Source organism: Haliotis rufescens, unplaced genomic scaffold, assembly GCF_023055435.1.
Source record: "Haliotis rufescens isolate VD_foot unplaced genomic scaffold, xgHalRufe1.0.p SCAF_6, whole genome shotgun sequence".
Lineage (NCBI taxonomy): Eukaryota > Metazoa > Mollusca > Gastropoda > Lepetellida > Haliotidae > Haliotis > Haliotis rufescens.
Window position 1 is genome coordinate 25,965,879 of NW_025964334.1, and position 16,943 is coordinate 25,982,821.

The 16,943-nt window shown below is 43.6% G+C and overlaps 1 protein-coding gene across 2 annotated transcripts in view; it reads right to left on the reverse strand.

The window, feature by feature from the left end:
• Positions 1-16,943, reverse strand: part of LOC124111445 (double-stranded RNA-specific adenosine deaminase-like) — a 43,382-nt gene that overhangs the window by 25,062 nt on the left and 1,377 nt on the right. Inside the window, exon 1 of one of the 2 annotated variants that reach the window (XM_046471161.2) lies at positions 16,424-16,613. The exons of the other annotated variant lie outside the window; for it this stretch is intronic. The gene's annotated coding sequence lies outside the window, so the exon portion shown is untranslated. Of the gene's footprint in view, positions 1-16,423; positions 16,614-16,943 lie in introns of those variants that run through there. 2 annotated transcript variants of the gene reach the window in all.

A 16,943-nucleotide genomic window follows, 5' to 3' on the forward strand; every position in this document is an offset into this window, starting at 1 on the left:
AACATGTCCTTCCGTCAGGTGCAACACTTTATGGTGAAACCGAATACCGCGATAGGCAGACTCTTAAACAGCCACATTGTAACGATATCGTTTCGTTCTGACTTTTGTTACCGGTATGAAGATATATCTCGTTGGCAGAACAGGTACAATCTACCACATCATATTATTAAATATTCAACCGGTGATTATTTTAGCAATCGTTCAGGTAAAGCATGGCGAGGGACATCAGATATATGTTTCACACGTTGTACCCATGGTATTAGTCTCGCATACTGACCCTTAAACAAATATATCCAATACAGCCCATGCAAGTCTATAATGTTTGGCAAGTCTAGATTACTGCAGCATCAGAAAATGTAGAAAGTCTCTGTGATCCTTTTTGTTACATTTTATAACCATAATTTAACAACTGTTGTTTCTGTAAATTAGTTCATATCAGAGACTAAATGTTGGTCTATCATGGTATCGAACCCGGGGCTTTGGAGTGACGAGCGAATGATTTTACTACAAGGCTACCCCTCTCACTCCCCACCCCCTACCCCCATTTTAGAAAAGATAATCCTAAATCTTATCTACCGGGGAAAGGTAGTATGGAACCAACGAAGCCTCCTAAACTGTTACTCGTATCGACTCCTTTATCAGTGGGAGCGTTTACAGAATGAATCATATCACGACTCTTGTGTTTACCTTCCTGATGCGTACATAGTAATGTCGCTGAGCTTAAACCAGGTTGATAGATCGAGGTGGGTGGGGTGGGGACAATAGGGGGAATGTGTGTTTGTGAGACATGATAAAACTGCCTGGCAATAATAATTCTCGAAATGATTTAAATGAATGAATGAATGAATGAATGAATGATGAGATGTCTGTATATTCCAGCTACTTTTAAATATTCCAAACAAAACAAAAACTCAGCCTTCTCGTGTTGATTGCAACTGAAACTGTAATCCAACAATTATCTTATGTCTATCAAGTAATGCAATTTCTATAATAATCTTATATGTCCTCATGTCCAGTATTCTGTAATGAAAAAACCCATTTGAATGAAGAGCAAACAAAATCAAATACTCGTGTATATTGCCAAATGTCAAAATGTGACGCCACCCACCCCGTCCCATCTTCCCTAGTCAAGGGTGTTCCCACGTTTGACCCCATCCCAATGAACGTTAAAATTATAACATGTTAACCTCCATCCTATATTCTCTCCCATGAGTTCACACTCTATATATACGCATAGCTGGACACTTGTGTAAGATAAGAAATCAATTCAAACCCTGTACATACAGTTACATTAATTACACTTCACGGCCGTCGTGCCAGCAAATTATGCTTGAGAACAGTACACTGCCAGCTCAACGAACTACTTGGAACAACTAAATTCGGTCAAGGCAATTAAAGTCTACTAGCGCCTTACAACGTGCCCAAACCTATTAATAGTTTAAAAAGCGGGAACATAAACATTCTCCTTGTCTCACACCTAGCACATTTTGCTTTCGTTGCCTTTAAAACCGCTCGTAAAACATATAACTGATATACTATAATGTCAGGTTGGAACATGAGATCCATAGTATGTGATATGTTAATAGACAGTTGGCTCTTTTATTGACATTATTGTACAAATGTAGGTGCAAATAACGACCCGAGGGGACATGCGCATACAATGACTGCCAGTGACAGGGAGTGAACGGACACCTGCGCATTATGTAAGACATTCTATACATTGTGTATCGTGTATCCTTCGACACTCTATCTACTGTAAACAATGTTAATGGAATTTATCACGTGTTGTAGCTGACAGCGTATTGTGCAGATTAATTCAAATTGCTCGGAAGATTTTTCAATGGACGAATGTAAATAAACGTAATGGAGATTTGCGCCTGTGAGACGTATGGTTCGGCCTTACCCTCGGGTTAAGCCATGCTATGGCACTCCAGGGGCGGATCCAGTGTGTGTGTGTGTGTGTGTGTGTGCGTGCGTGCGTGCGTGCGTGCGTGCGTGCGTGTGTGTGCGCGTGCGTGCGTGCGTGCGTGTGTGTGCGTGCTGTGTGTGTGTGTGCGTGTGTCTTTGTGTGTTTCGTGTGTGTCTTTGTGTAGAATGTGTGTATGTGGGTAGAATGTTATCATGGTAGGGAATTCACTTATAAAATGTCATCAAAAAGGGTGACGGCACTTCACTCGTCAAACTAATGGTGGCGGTACTACCCTCGTCAAGCTAATCGTGGCGTTACTACCCTCGTCAAGCTAATGGTGACGTTACTACCCTCGTCAAACTAATGGTGGCGTGACAACCCCCTTCAAGCTAATGGTGACGTTACTACCCTCGTCAGGCTAATGGTGACGTTACTACCCTCGTCAAGCTAATGGTGACGGTACTACATTCGTCAAGCTAATGGTGACGTTACTCCCCTCGTCAAACTAGTGGTGACGCTACTACCCTCGTCAAGCTAGTGGTGACGTTACTACCCTCTTCAAGCTAATGGTGACGGCACTACACTCGTCAAGCTAATGGTGACGTTACTACCCTCGTCAAGCTAATGGTGACGGTACTACACTCGTCAAGCTAATGGTGACGTGGCAATGCCGGCTTCTAATAGGGTCGTTAGCAAACTGATCATACTGATGGTAGTGACGTGGCCACACAGTTCAAGCGAATGATGATGTTACGAGACTGCTCAAGCTAATCATGCCGAGGCCAAACTCTTCAAGCTAACGGGGACGTGACCACGCAGGTCATACTAATGATGACGTGGCCACAATGGTAAAACTAATGATGTGTGGCCACACAGGTCAAGCCGATGTTGACGTTAATACCCTTGTCAAGCTAATGGTGACGTTACTACCCTCGCCAAGCTAATGATGACGAGGCCAAACTTGTCAAGCTAATGGTGACGTGTCCACACAAGTCAAGCCGATGGTGACGGTACTACACTCGTCAAGCTAATGGTGACGTGGCAAGGCCGGCTGCTAATAGGGACGTTGGCAAACTGATCATACTGATGGTAGTGACGTGGCCACACAGTTCAAGCGAATGATGATGTTACGAAACTGCTCAAACTAATCATGACGTGGCCAAACTCGTCAAACTAACGGTGACGTGGCCAAACTCGTCAAGCTAACGGTGACGTGGCCATGAAGGCCAAACTAATGATGACGTGGGCACAATGGTCAAACTAATGATAACGTGGCCACGCTGGTCAAACTATGTTGGTGTTGCCACACTAGGCAAGCTAATGATGATGTGGCCACACTAGGCAAGCTAATGATGACGTGGCCACACTGGTCAAGCTAATGATGACGTGGCCACACTAGTCAAGATAATGATGACGTGGCCACACTAGTCAAGCTAATGATGACGTGGCCACACTATTCAAGCTAATGATGACGTGGCCACACTAGTCAAGCTAATGATGACGTGGCCACACTAGTCAAGCTAATGATGACGTGGCCACACTAGTCAAGCTTATGATGACGTGGCCACACTAGTCAAGCTAATGATGACGTGGCCACACTAGTCAAGCTAATGATGACGTGGTCACACTAGTCAAGCTAATGATGACGTGGCCACACTAGGCAAGCTAATGATGACGTGGCCACACTAGTCAAGCAAATGATGACGTGGCCACACTAGGCAAGCTAATGATGACGTGGCTACACTAGTCAAGCTAATGATGGCATGGCCACACTAGTCAGGCTTATGATGACGTGGTGCTACTGACCATACTAATGACGTTATTATAACAAAAATGGCAACGACACCTCACTGGTCAGAACATGTTAATGAGATCTATTCACTCTAACCCAGGGTCGACCAGCGTGTCAATGATCCGTTGTGACCAGTTGTTCTGCTTTGTGACAATGTTCAATACCCAAATGAATGTAAGGTTAGATATGTAGCGGCGTGTACCTGCATGAAAAGTAGCGATTTGTTCAACAAATGTCTTTTTCACGTGTGGTCATGCTTGTATTCTCCGACTGAGGCGTTCCACCAAAGCTCCGTTTTGTTAAATAAATGGCAAGCATATAGGAGTGTGTTTTCCCTTGTGAAATAGATCGAATACATTTCTCATTCATTTCGGCACTTAATGTTCCCGGCTTTAACTTGTCACTTTCTCATTTGGAGCTACTTCTCCCCTCGCTTCTGTCCATACCGTTCACTGTCGCTCATTCGTTCGTTTGTTCATTTTATACCAATCTCTCTCTCCCCCTCCCACTCTCCCCACCTCTTTCTTTCTCTCTCTCTCTCTCTCTGACTCTCTCTCCCTCCCACTCTCCCCACCTCTCTTTCTCTCTCTCATTAATCTCACCCATAGCTTCACACTCTATACATACGCATAGCCGGACATTTCTGTAAGCTAAGTCAGTTCAAACCGTGTACATAAAGTACCATTAATTAGACTTCATGGCCGTCGTCGACAGCAACATACGCTTGAACTGTACACTTCCAGCTCAACTAACTACTGGCAACAACACAAGTCGGTCAAGGCCATCAAAGTCTACTAGCGCCTTACAATGTGGTGATACTGTGGACATAAACATTCTCCTTGTCTCACACCTAGCACCGTTACTTTTGTTGCCTTTAAGACCACTCGTGAAACATAGAACTGACATACTAATATGGCAGGTTGGAACACGAGAACTAGAGTTTGTGTTATGTTAATCAGCCAATGATGTTTTCCCGTGTGGAATACATTTCTCATTCATTTAGGCACTTAATGTTCCCGTCTTTAACTTGTCACTTAGCGCTACTATTCCCATCGCTTCTCTCCCTACCTTTCTCTCTCGTTCATTCGTTCATTCTGTCCTATGTTCATTTCACACCAATCATACACATATTTTCTCTACCGTCTTTTCCAAAGTCTTTTCTTGTCAATTCTATCTATTTCAGTTTATATGTACACCAAACAGACAATTACATTTAATATTATGTTTTTTTAAAACAAAATTTTGTTTAGATTTCACAACAATTATTATACACCTCTGCACATATCAAATGCCCCCGCTAACCCTCCCCCATAACGTGTATATGAAACAGTGGTATCTGTAGAAGAGTGTAAATGCCATGACTCGTCAATCACTGGACTGTCTGGTTCTGACTCGACTATTTACAGACCGCCGTCATACAGCTGGAATATTGCTGAGTGCGTTGTACATTCAATTTGATTTCTTAACTTACCTCAATAAAAACAACGATAAATTGGATCTAACGCGGTGTGTTCCATTTTACATATCATTTTTTCAAAATTGCTCCCCGCAAATTCTAAAAGTGACAAAAACGTCAAAATATCATGGGATTCGTTTCAGATGAGTGTTTGTAATGACCGAAATCAATAGATATGTACCTATTTCAATAGGTGTGCATGCCCCCTTATCACCGACCAGATGATATATTGGACTGTGCATTGACCCAATGTTGCTCGGAGGTAATGTCCCTCTCAATGTATTAATGTCTTGCCGGGTGTACGTGAAATTCACGTCACGTCATAAATTATATGGAGTTTTGGAGTGGTTGAATCGTGTCTTCCTGTGCATACATATACCTACTTCAACGTATTTACACACAAATATTCCTTCGTGTAGACTTTCACAAGAAGGAGGATATACACAAAATGTTTACGACCCGTGAAGATCCGGGTTAGAAAAGGTCTTTAGCAACCCATGCTTGCCGTAAGAGGCGACTATATGCTTGTCGTCAGGGTCGACTAACGGGATTGGGTGGTCAGGCTCGCTGACTTGGTTGATGTATGTCCTCGTATCCCAACTGCGTGGATCGATGCTCATGATGTCAATCACTGGATTGTCTGGTCCGGACTCGATTATTTACAGACCGAGTGCGGCGTAAAACAACAACAAACACAACAAAGTGTGTATACCTTGTTTTTCCGCTTATACCTCCCTAACGCAAAAAACATATTGAAGTCCATTCTTAAAAATAAAAACATCAAGAGTAATCACTTCAAAGTCTGCCTATCATTAGTCATCACCACAAACAAAACTGTAGACAGCAGTTCGAAATCAGTGACTTTCAGCCCAATAATACAACACAAGCACCGCCACGTGTGCATCAGTAAAATCGTTATACATTTTTAACATTTCATTACTCGAAATATTCTAATATCGGTCCATGATCATGACTGATAAGGCAACTTTCTCACTACCTTGACACTTGCAGGAATTGAGTGAGTGAGCGATCGTTTATGAAGTTTGGTTGGCTGGTTGGTTGGTTGGTTGTTTTACGCCGCAGTCAGCCATCTTCCAGCTACATGACGGCGATTTGTAAATAATCGAATCGAAATAGTCGTTTCTTAACAGTGCTTGAAAATAAGACATTAATTCGTGGCGGGCGGTCAAGAGAAACAATACATTTATTTCAACATGTCAGAGTCGGAGCTGGGCAAGCCAATGGTCGACAAGACGCCGCTAGTCGCCACAAGAAGAGGCGCCTGGTACATGGGTTAGTTTGGGAGGGGCAGAACAATCCATATCCATGCACTGACCTTTGACACAGCACACTGCAGACTTTACCCCACCGTTGACAATGGAGTCACGACGAGGTGTTTTCACAAAGGTGTCACCTCGGATTTACATATCTAACTGGAATTACATTTGCATGTCTTATTGTTGCTTTATTGTTGTCATATATTTAGGTTTAGCTAGTTGTAAGATAAAATATTGAGAAAAATACAAAACATATTTTTGAAATATGACCACTATAATTATGGGTTAATTAAAGTGATTTTAGAACTATGACACTGTTATCAAGTCAAGTCCGGGTAACACTTGACAATTCATCTTTCAAACCTAATTTTTTAAAGATGAAGAGCTTGAAAGCTCTACACCGCTTCTTACTTCTAACTTCCGAAGTTATTTGTTTCCCATATTTTTTGTTTTAGATGAAAACACCGCTTTCAACTTCTTACTTTCCTACACCGTCTTGGAATGATGGAAATCTCGAAAGTTCGACTTCGCGTCTCATTTCCCACTTCCGTAAAGATGTTTTAAGAAATTGAAACATTGGAATTTTGTATTAAGACAATATATATGTTTTTGTCCCCGCTTTTGTACGAATTGGGGCAGTTGTTTAGATATCGTCGAATTGAATCGACTTCTCGACTGAAGCCTACTCTACTTATTGTATATAATATATATAATGTATAGATTTCAATGAGATAGCTCTAAACAATTCATCAAGATCAAATTACTTTAAAATTATTTGAAATTTCATGAAGTCGCACGACGTTTATAATGACTAAAGTCAACGTCAATCTCATTAACATCAGATCTTAGTTCTCGCTATAGCTAAGCAAGATCTGATTTTAATAAGATTGAGTCAACGTTTGCTGACGTCCACAGTGTGGATAACTAGGCTATAACCTATCGTACATATGACAAATATGACCTGTGTCCTGAATTCACTTCTCTATGTAAAACTGCAATTCAAATTACAAAGTATATATGTCGTGAACCCTCGTCTTTATCATTTGACGAGTATACAAGCGGAAGTAAGAAGTTGGAAGTGGTGTTTAGATTCCATTTGTTCTATCTTTCAAAACTAAAGTTTGAAAGACCAACTGTCAAGCTTTACCCGGACCAGGGGTGGTCGGGTAGCCTAGTGGTTAAAGCGTTCGCTCGTCACGCCGAAGACTCGGGTTCGATCCCGACATGGGTACAATGTGTGAAGCCCATTTCTGGTGTACCCCGCCGGGATATTGCTTGAATATTGCTAACAGCGGCGTAAAACCAAGCTCACTCACTCACTTACCCGGACCAAGTCAAAGTTACAGTGCTCAAATTCATATTTACCATATCGTTATATTTATGAAGCATCTGTAACGCCTCTTTTCGTTGTAGATTATAAAAAAAACATACTGCTGTTTAATTAAAAGGTTCTAAATATTAAAGGAACGATGGGGCAGCCTTGATGTTAAAGCGCTCGCTCGTCACGCCAAAGGCCGTGTTCGAATCCCCACATGGAAGACAATGTTTCTGGCGTCCACCGCCGTGATATTGTTTGAATATTTCTAAAAGCCGCGTAAAACCAAACTAACTCACTCTCAATATTAGTCATATGTAATATAATGACAAAAAATAATTTCAAAGATTTTATTCTTGTCTTCATAAAGCTATGGTGAAATGTCTTATTATGTTCATTCTCAATCAGCCAACACAATAAGGCATGAACGAAAAAGGTGTGGCTTGTTTTAAGGAAAGCCCAATAGGCATTAAAACGGCATTAAGTTACCTCGGTCAGCTTTGGCTGGACAAACATTTAGTCCCAGAAATAAAGTTATCTGATTTAAAATATATATCTACAAAATATAAATAAAATCCAAAAGGAGAACAGAACAATGTTTAACCAAGGCAGTCTAGACTTGCCAAATCATTCCTGGCTTGAGTCGGATATGGTTTTTAATACAACTTTAATATATATATTCTCTAGGGTCTGGGAGACTGACTAAGCCTTGGCGAGTGATCCACACGATGATAAATCAGTAAAGATATGTTGTCCATATCAATATCAATAATATTAAATTCCAGTTATTACTTCATAAATCCAACTGATAACAACTGGCTTTGACTTTAAGGCCATAAAGCTATACTCCTCTGTTTAAAAGGGCCCATGAAGATAATAATACTGCTGTATAGCTGTGTGTCACTATAGCAACAGGCAGTGCGTTATCAGCGGTAGACAAAGGGTTAATAACTAAATCAAAGTATTTAGCAATGAATATTAATGAGAATGGTCGGAGATGATGTTACTGTATGATATACGATATTTTTCCAGCAATTCATTCGTGTCCATGTTATTTGTATGTGAATACCTTCAGCTTCAGTACTTGTTCTGCTTGGATTAGTGGTGACGGTGGGGTAGCCTAGTGGTTAAAGCGTTCGCTCGTCACGTCGAAGACCCGGTTTCGATTCCCTACATGGGTACATTGTGTGAAGCCCATTTGTGGTTCCCGCGCCGTGATATTGGTAACAGCGGCGTAAAGCCATATTCGTTCCCTGGCATTGTAGCGCTGCATGACAACGCGCCTGGTCTACTTGATGTCGATACGCGTTGGCCTAGTCCTCGCTATATCGCGCTGTGTGTGTGGATGTGTGTGTGTGGATATTTGTGTGTGTGTGGATGTGTGTGTGTTGGGGTGTGGATGTGTGTGTGTGTGTGTGTGTGTGTGTGTGTGTGTGTGTGTGTGTGTATTGGCAGCGGAAATAGTAAGCATGTCCAGCCCCACCGATGGCATCTCTCCTCCCCTCTACCTAACGAAACCTGCATAAAAAATATTATTTTAATTAAAAACGAAACCTGCATAAAAAATATTATTTTAATTAAAAACGAAACCTGCATAAAAAATATTATTTTAATTAAAAACGAAACCTGCATAAAAATATCATTTTAATTAAAAACGAAACCTGCATACAAAATATTATTTTAATTAAAAACGAAACCTGCATGAAAAAATATTCTTTCAATTAAAACTATCAGTCAAAGAAAATTCGTATTTTCGACAAAGTAACAAAACAACCCACCCCCGAATATCAAATGGTTGGCCCCTAACTATTCGGGTCTGGACCAGACAAACCAGTGGTTGATGCAATGAGTAACATCCTACGCCGTCGGGGTGTGACGACATATTATCAACCAAGTCACCGAACTTGACCACCCGATTCATTTAGTCGCTGTCGTAAGAGCGGTCAGACTCGCTGACCTGGTTGATGCATGTCATCATATCCCAAATGCGTAGATCGATGCTCATGATGTCATTCACTGGATTGTCTAGTATAGAAGCGATTATTAACAGACCGCCGTCATATAGCTAGACTATTTGTGAGTGCGGAATTAAACAATAATAAACGAACAAACAAATATTTAGTCGCTCCTAACGGCAAGAAACCCCAAGGGAAGGTATCCATGAACAATCTGTAACTAGAGATGCTTATCTCACCGTCAATTTGTGTTTGTTAAACTCCACATCACATGGTTGTGTATAGTTCTTGAACCAGGACTCTAAGAGCAATACCGTCAACCATAAAAAGATAAGAGAGGTCATATTAACCTGTTACATCATAGCTCTACGTCCACAACCCAGGACAACGTGTATTCAAGAGTTTTATGACTGAAAGCGACATATTATAGAGATATGACTTTTCCGTCACTAGACTAGGTCCTTCCATATCAGACAAACTCTAGTCACTAGACTAGGTCCTCCCACATCAGACATGTTCACCGTCACTAGACTAGGTCCTCCCACATCAGACATATTCCCCGTCACTAGACAAGGTCCTTCCACATCAGACATATCCCCCGTCACTAGACAAGGTCCTCCCACATCAGACATATCCCCCGTCACTAGACTAGGTCCTCCCACATCAGACATATTCCCCGTCGGTAGACTAGGTCCTCCCACATCAGACATATTCCCCGTCACTTGACTAGGTCCTCCCACATCAGACATACTCTCGTCACTGGACTAGGTCCTCCCACAACAGACATACTCTCGTCACTAGACAAGGTCCTCTCACATCAGACATATTCCCCGTCACTAGACTAGATCCTCCCACATCAGACATATTCGCAGTCACTAGACAAGGTCCTCCCACATCAGACATATTCCCCGTCACTAGACAAGGTCCTCCCACATCAGACATACTCTCGTCACTAGACTAGGTCCTCCCACATCAGACATACTCTCGTCACTAGACTAGATCCTCCCACATTAGACATTCTCCCCGTCACTAGACAAGGCCCTTCCGCATCAGACATATTGTCCGTCACAAGACAAGGTTCTTCCAAATCAGACATAATTCCCGTCACTGGACTAGGTCCTACCGCATCAGACATTCTCCCCGTCACTAGACAAGGCCCTTCCGCATCAGACATAATTCCCGTCACTGGATAGGTTTTTCCACATCAGACATATCTCCCGTCACTGGACTAGATCCTTCCACATCAGACATATTCCTGTCACTAGACCAGGTCCTCCCACATCAGACATTCTCCCCGTCACCAGACAAGGTCCTTCCTCATCAGACATATTCAACGTCACTAGTCAAGTTCCTTCCACGTCAGACATATTGCCCGTCACTGGACTAGGTCCTTCCACATCAGACATATTCCCCGTCACTAGACAAGGCCCTTCCGCATGAGACATACTCTTCGTCACTGGACAAGGTTCTTCCATATCACACATATTCCCGTCACTAGACCAGGTCCTCCCACATCAGACATTCTCCCAGGGACTAGACTAGGTCCTCCCACATCAGACATTCACCCCGTGACTAGACCAAGTCCTCCCACATCAGACATTTCCCCCGTCACTAGACAAGGTCCTTCCTCATCAGACATATTGCCCGTCACTAGACCAAGTCCTCCCACATCAGACATTCTCCCCCGTCACTAGACTAGGTCCTCCCACATCAGACATATTCCCCGTCACTAGACAAGGTCCTTCCTCATCAGACATATTGCCCGTCACTAGACTAGGTCCTCCCACATCAGACATTCCCCCCGTCACTAGTCAAGTTCCTTCCACGTCAGACACTTTCAGTGTACAATGATTCGGTGAGTTCAGACCACATGTCACACCTCAGGCCAATATACAAGAGGGTGGTGAAGATGGATGGCAAAGACCTTTCCATGGACAAAATCAGCCATGATTCTCACCAATCACAAATGTGTGATCGATAACTTATCTAATTCCTCTCAAATCAAATAGTTTCTCTACAATCTCTGCAGTCTATCGGTGTTCATCCTTCATCCAACCACGCGGCCTGTGTCTGGAGAGTTCCACGTCATATTTCACCGCATCAGCAGGAACTCGTGAGGAGCCCACCCTGCGTGTTGTCCGACTTTGACAGCGATCACCAGCTCTCTACGCAGAGATTCCATTGCCGCGCCTGTTGTTGACAAGGTAACCAGCGGTCCATTGTCTCCATGATGCATGGCCTGTACACATGCAGAGCGGGAGTATTTATTCAACACCCTGATCATATTCATAACACAGCACCGGAAGTACTTCAGATCATAACAACAGGCTGCCTCCGTGGTCTAGTGATAGAGCGTCCGCCCGGAGAGCTGAAGATCCGGGGTTCGATCCCCGGCCGCGTCATACCAAAAGACGTTTAAAGATGGTACTTATCGTTACCCTGTCTGGCGCTCGGCATTAAGGGGCTAAAACAAGTACTGGTCGGCTCGGAATCAGTATACTGCGTCTGAGTGGGGTATTTATGTTAAACTGCGGCATGGTATCTCAGTGAGTTAGCACTATAAATGGGCATCAGTCCGGACTAGTACAAGCAGCCACACAAACACACACACACGTACATGCACGTGGCTATATAAGTGCAATAATCTTGGACGCTACGTTAAACCCCATTTCGCCTCACCTCACCTCATGATTACATGTGGGGGACCTACCATTTAATATCGTAAGGGGGTAGAGGTGGGGCTGCTATTTTTGTTGAAGACTTCAAAACACGCAATGTTTTTTTCTCTCAAAGGAGTAACCGAACAATTATACTCACCTTTTCTCAGCACACATGCAATTATTTTAAGGACATCCACAATGCCCAGCGAACATATTTTTCGTAATACATAAAGACAATTTATTTTGTCCATGCAACATAATATAAAATGGCCGGTCCTTTTCCCTGACAAGATCGCATGGAGTTAGTCAGCGACGTACTGGGCGCTAGATGCGACTTGGTATTCAGACTCTAAAAACATGTTCATCGGCACGATTCAATGGTGGAAATGCAAACAGCGTTCATATATGATATTCATCACTGTGCATAGCATACGTAATGTGAAAATGATTTGCCTTGCCAACACACGGACACATTATGCAGCACATTAGGACCAATCTGAATCAACCCAGCTGCATAGCTCGGTACAATAGTTAGACCTCGGTCCCCAGGTGTATTTAACTTTTTGGCAGAGCGTAAATATACGTAAGGCCACGACAAATATATTATTTGTTGTTCTGAATCTTGTAATCCTTTATAGACTAACGCTTGGTCTCTGAAAATATATAATTTGAAATTTAAATTGAAAAGGAGCCCCAGTGATATTGGGAGATACTGAACCTGGGTGAAACTTTGCTTCATTTAGGTTACAGCATTAGAGTCAGAGCTGGGCGTCAAGTAAAATAATATGGTTCAGGGGCTGTCAGACTAAATCCTGTATTGCAGTCTTTTAAATGAGGCTACCCCCACATTTGACGACCCCTACCCTTCACATTTGCCAACCTGTAAGCCCCCCTCCCCCCTACACACACATTTGCCAACCTGTAAGCCCCCCTCCCCCCTACACACACATTTGCCAACCTGTAAGCCCCCCACCCCCCTACACACACATTTACCGACCTGTAAGCCCCCCTCTCCCCTCACAATCTGTAAGCCCCCCACCCCCTCCCCCCACACATTTACCGACCTGTAAGCCCCCCTCTCCCCTCACAATCTGTAAGACCCCCACCCTTCACATTTGCCAACCTGTAAGCCCCCAACCCCCACACATTGACCGACCTGTAAACCCCCCTCCCCCCACACATTTGCCAATCTGTAAGACCTCCACCCTTCACATTTGCCAAACTGTAAGCCCCCCCCTGTCAAACTGTAAGCCCCCCCAATTTGCAAACCTGGAAGCCCCCCACCCCCCATATTTGCCAACCTGGAAGCCCCCCCCCCCCCCCCCTACCTTTGCCGACCTTTAAGCCCCCACCCCTACATTTGCCAACCTGTAAGCCCCCACCCCCACATTTGCCAACCTGTAAGCCCCCACCCCCACATTTGCTAACCTGGAAGCCCCCCACCCCCCACATTAGCCAACTGTAAGCCCCCCAGCCTTCACGTTTGCCGATCTGTAAGCACCCCATCCCCACATTTGCCGACATGCAAAAGGATCCGAACAACTAATAATTTTTGGCCTATTGCTCTTTTGAATTATAACATGTTTGCAACACAACATTGAATGTAACGGTATACAGCTGGTGTCTCGTTCTACCAATACACCCTTGTGGCCTTCGGACTGTTGGCATAGGGTATTATGGAAATTGTTTATTGTGTCATTACAGGAATACCGTTTCACATTTGGTGCAGCGACATGAATGCGATATGTCAACCTGTTCAATATCAAGCACCTGTTGGCGGCCTGTCTGTGCAGCCTCGTGGCTACATGCAAATGCCGGTCTATAAATGGAGCTGCGTCGCTTGTATGGCACGGGCGACACCCTGAATGGAACTCACACGTGCTATTGCAGATCGCATTCCAGTCATGTACATAACGCATTCTGTCGGCTATTCGGTATTGAATGTACGTTGGTGGAGTATGAATGTCCGACAAACAGGAGTATTGTGGGTATGGTACACAAGAACCGGATATGGCGAATGATTTGTACAACGTATACAGTGAACCAGTATGGCGGATCCAGTGGCAGAAATTACAGTTGAATTGTATTGATACACGTTATTGTGATTGAGGTATCTTTCACGTGGAGTGAGTGACAGGGCGAGTGAGTGAGTGAGTGTGTGAACGAGTTGGTGCGTTAGTAGGCGAGTGACTGAGTGGGTGGATGGGTGAAAGAGTAAGTGAGTGAGTGGGTGGATGGTGAAAGAGTGGGTGAGTGAGTGAATTGGTGAAAGAGTGAGTGAGTGTATCAACGAGTAGGTGAGTTAGTAGGCGAGTGACTGAGTGGGTGGATGGGTGAAAGAGTGAGTGAGTGAGTGGGTGGATGGTGAAAGAGTGGGTGAGTGGTGAGTGAATGGGTGAAAGAGTGAGTGAGTGTGTAAACGAGTTGGTGAGGTAGTAGGCGAGTGACTGAGTGTGTGGGTTAGTATGCGAGTGGGTGAGTTAGTAGGCGAGTAAATGAGTGTGTGGTTTAGTATGCGAGTGACTGAGTGTGTGGGTTAGTAGGCGAGTGACTGAGTGTGTGGGTTAGTATGCGAGTGACTGAGTGTGGGTTAGTAGGCGAGTGAGTGAGTGTGTGGGTTAATAGGCGAGTAACTGAGTGTGTGGGTTAGTAGGCGAGTGACTGAGTGTGGGGTAATAGGCGAGTGACTGAGTGGGTGGGTTAGTAGGCGAGTAACTGAGTGTGAGGGTTAGTATGCGAGTGACTGAGTGTGTGGGTTAGTAGGCGAGTGACTGAGTGTGTGGGTTAGTAGGCGAGTGACTGAGTGTGTGGGTTAGTAGGCGAGTGACTGAGTGTGAGGGTTAGTATGCGAGTGACTGAGTGTGTGGGTTAGAAGGCGAGTGACTGAGTGTGTGGGTTAGTATGCGAGTGAGTGAGTGTGTGGGTTAGTACGCGAGTGAGTGAGTGTGTGGCTTAGTAGGCGAGTGAGTGACTGAGTGTGTGGGTTAGTATGTGAGTGTGTGGGTTAGTATGCGAGTGAGTGAGTGTGTGGGTTAGTAGGCGAGTGAGTGAGTGTGTGGGTTAGTAGGCGAGTGAGTGAGTGTGTGGGTTAGTAGGCGAGTAACTGAGTGTGAGGGTTAGTATGCGAGTGACTGAGTGTGTGAGTTAGTAGGCGAGTGACTGAGTGGGTGGGTTAGTAGGCGAGTGACTGAGTGGGTGGGTTAGTAGGCGAGTGACTGAGTGGGTGGTTCAGTGAGTGAGTTATATAACAGCACATACGATTGATGACCTATTATGAAAACCCAAAGTGACACACACCAGAACCTTGCATCTCTTGAATGACACCAGTGATGTTTGTACTTAGAACAAAAACACCCTTGGTGAAAACCACAAGCACAAACAAGACAAACAAAATATATTAACCGTGTCGAATCCTGCACTTGTACCAGCGACCAAAGCTCCTCTTAAACATCGACAAACTAACCTCGAAGTTGCCAATCACAAATAAATACAAACAATCAACATGACACATGTAACGACAACGGAACAAACGTCAAACAATAATTACAGTTTGACAAAAAATATGAACAATCCAATCACAATGAACCCGATCTAATAGCGGTTCTATGTTTTCATGACCTAATTACTTCATTCAGACTAGAAACTACATATGTGTTTTCAAAATAGGCTACATTTGGGAATAATTTGGATGATAATGCTATTTCCTGAAAACAGTGTTGAAGGGCAAATATGAGTCATCGTGACATTTATATTATTTTAGTATTGATATTTCAAATATACAATATATTACCATGGGAACCAGTCGCGAATCGGTGTCACAGATGATGTTTCACACAGTTATGTTATCGTCGTGTATGCATACACGGCGAGTGGGGTATCTAGGGCTTGGAATACTTATTAATGTTTCAAACATGCAATTATATTTAGTGGAGGACAGGCTGCCAGTGTCGAAACTGTCTGCGAATCAGATGACGATGACACAATTAAAGCAGCAACGATCTGATCGTGTGTATGCATAGACACGGGGGTAGGAATCGAAAGGTGTATGCGTGTACTCACAGTTAATGAGATGTGCTTGTCAGTACCATGTCGCACTTCCTTATATTCAGCGGAAACGAGCGCGCTTGGCTACATTGACTAACATCAACAAACTAGGCCATGTTCCCGAGGAGGTGTGTCACAGGACAGTCGGGACAGATGCATTACTGTGAAACAGTGGACTTTTAGAGTAAATATATCTCACTGGGACATTAGCTCGTCATCGTCGCCTCACACACGGGTCAGTTTCCAAAATACCTGTGGCAATCTCACGTTCAGGTCTTAGGGTTAAAGTTCATAGAAGTCACTGCAGGAGATACACGATGCATATATACGTGATATATTAGTCTGTCTTACAGACCCTGATACAAATATATCAAATACAGCACATGTGAGTCTATAATGTTTGGCAAGTCTAGATTACTGCAGTATCAGTATCTGAAAATGAAGACAGTGTCTGGTTCCCTTTTATTATTTTTTAATTAAGATAATTTAACAACTGTTTTTTTCTGTACGATATGTTCATTTCAGACTAGATGTT